The following is a 3,055-nucleotide window of genomic DNA, read 5'->3' on the forward strand; positions in this document are numbered from 1 at the left end:
TTTGTTCTTATTTTAGAGCAAGGAAATGCAGTTTCAAAAAACGGAGTATATTGTGGTGATGGGTAGAGTCTAGTTTGCAGCAATGAAAATGACTGTAGCTGCTTTCGATATATAGATATCGACGTTCGTTACGAAACTGCTGAACAGATTTGTAACGGTTTTGGAGGAGATCTTCCCTCAATCCATTCAGAAGACAAGAACAAGTTCATTTACGTGTTTCCAGACGACTTACGACGCGGTGCCTGGATAGGACTGAAAAGAATTAATAATACATTTATATGGGTGGATGGGAGTGATTTGGACTATACCAGCTGGAATGATGATGCTCCAACAAATGGCGACAATTCCAGTAATTGTGTTCATTATATTGGATGTGTAGATGAAGGTCATACTGGGCCTTTCAAATGGCGTGAAAGTCCTTGTACTGAGCTGCGACCTGTCCTATGTGAGATGCCCGAATCTCTACCAACGACTACAGTTCCTCCACCAACTACACTATATCCTGACCCATGCCCTCCAAACTATACAGAAAGATGCTTTCAAAATAACGCTTGCTATTGCTATTCTGTCAAATCGAGTATTATGTATTGGGGAGATGGCATTTCAGTTTGTAGAAGTGAAGGTGCTGATATGGTCTCGATCCATTCTAGTGAAGAAAATAACTTTATCCGAGAAATTGCAGCCAATGCATGGATTGGCTGCTTGTATAATTCAATTTATTGGGTTGATGGTACTTATATAAATTATCATAACTGGGACAGCTCTTATGATAGCTTCTCTTTTGGCTGGATTGACACGAGCGGAAATTGGAAGGCTAGTTCCTATATACATGCAAGCTTAAATGTAGTGTGCAAGGTACCAGCATATAGTAGTGTGTATATACAGGTACCTACCGTAGGTACCAGCATATAGTAGTGCGCTATATACATGCAAGCTTAAATGTAGTGTGCAAGGTACCAGCATATAGTGAGCTAGCAGGTCTTATTAGTTGGTCTTAAACATTTACATTATTTATGTACACAAATAAATGGGATTTTTCTATAGTTAAGAATCTAAAGGACCATAGACGGAACACAAGTAAACAGGTTTTCTCTATAGTTAAGAATATTATCGGCCATAAGGATCACAATTAAAGGTCATATAATGTAACATTCTAAAGAAACGTGCATTAGTAGTAGAAACCCACTGATCGTTTCTTCTTTAGTAGTTTAGCGGCACAGTAATTTCTTACAGATATTTTATAAGGCCACTGAAAGTATCCCTATATCACAAGCGGCCAGATAAGAGAAAAGCTCAAATTGGTTATAATAGCCCCTCAAAGTTCCAATGAGTATATAGATTTTCTATTTGAATTAATGTAAAAAAACAAAGTTTTTCCGAGGGAAGTAAAGAGCGAAGTTGAAACTTAAAACGAACAAAAATCAGGGCTTCACAGCCTATCTAATCAATAAAACTAATGCAAATAAATCAACTGGTGATATTTCCCTATGTTTGTAGGATTACAGAAAACTAGCGCTTTACTGAAAACACAAAAGCCGCATATAAAACAAGAATATTGATTTAGGAGTCAAGAGTAAATACGTAGCCTCACAACAACAAACTAATTTATAACGCTTTTCATAGTCCTACAGGAGCTGTGATATGAGTAACTTTCAGAATACAGTTAAAATTATCTTAAAAACTTAGGCATAAAAATAATATGTTGAAAGTAATTACACAGCATATAAAATAATGGATTGATCTATCAGGTAACATCTTTGTGTCAACTAGTTCATATCAACCGTAATCTTAACTCTGAAAATCCAGCTATTTCTCTCTATAAGACAGAGGATTTTAAGCTGTGATACAAATTGAGTTTGCACTCCTAATACTAATAAGTTTCCTTCACTTCGAACTTGTCTACAAAATAATCATAAAAAATCCTTTTCAGATCAAAAACGACAGTCAATCATTGAAATGAGCTGATTGTGCAGATGTGCTGCGAAATTAAACCAAAAAAATAAATAAATATAACAACAATCTAAAAATGCTTTACTTTTATACTGTTAAAAGTGTCCTTAAAAGGTTTACTTTTACCGTACTAAAGCTCCTATGTTGTTTTGTGTTTTCAGCGCCAGTTTTCTGTAATCCTACAAACGTAGGGAAATATCACCAGTTGATTTATTTGCATTAGTTTTATTGATATATGTTAGATAAGTTGTGAAGTAATAATTTTTGTTCGTTTTAAGTTTTAACTTCCCTCTTTACTTCCCTCGGGAAAATTTTGATTTTTTAAATTAATCTATGGTCGTTTTCGATTAAAGTTTAATTTAGAAACAACACAGCTATGACCTTTTCTATTTATACGGAATAATTTCTGTTCGTTTTAAGTTTTAATGTTGTTCCTTAGTTTCAGTTGAAAACTTATTTGTTTCATATAATTTCTAATCACCTCCAATCTAGGGGAGATAAGACACTTCAACCGTTTTTGAGGAGCTGAACTAAGAGGCCGTACAACAATTGAAGGAAAAAACGACTTTAGAATGGAAAAAGAAAAAAAAATCAAAACATAATGTCGTTTCTTTAAAAAAAATGAAAAAAGAAGAAATAAATCTTTAATTCTTTGTTTTAAAAAATTGAATTTAGTTAAACTTAAGAATGTAACTCGAGGCGAGTAGCTTCGACACAGAAGGTTAATTGAGTGGACAGGTTTGTGTATCGACATACTTGCGGAAAATTTTGCTAGCTCAACAGAAATGTGCGTTTAGGCTTAGGGATTTACTTGACGTGTCCCTAAATAAAATGCCACTCATCACTCAGAAATGAATGGAAATTTCAAAAAAAGATCAGTTCTTGCGTAGGTACGATAAATGGTATTACAAACTAAATTTGTTTTCATTTCAAAAATTTTAGGAAGAATTAACTGAATTCTCATACAGAACTGTTTTCATTTGTCTTTCTTCCTCTTTGGATGCACAATCTTACGTATGGAGGGAATATTACGGTGGAATTGTCAAGTAAATAATTTGAATAAACAAGTATTATAATAAGTAATCTTTCTTTTAATATACAGTTT

At 33.7% G+C, this 3,055-nt stretch overlaps 1 pseudogene; it reads left to right on the top strand.

The window, feature by feature from the left end:
- Positions 1-2,817, top strand: LOC148954189 (macrophage mannose receptor 1-like; annotated as a pseudogene).
- The last annotated feature ends 238 nt before the right edge of the window (positions 2,818-3,055 follow it).

The sequence above is a fragment of the Artemia sp. Qi Xiang Cuo genome, chromosome 3 (genome assembly GCF_049724085.1).
Source record: "Artemia sp. Qi Xiang Cuo chromosome 3, ASM4972408v1, whole genome shotgun sequence".
NCBI classification, from domain to species: Eukaryota; Metazoa; Arthropoda; class Branchiopoda; order Anostraca; family Artemiidae; genus Artemia; species Artemia sp. Qi Xiang Cuo.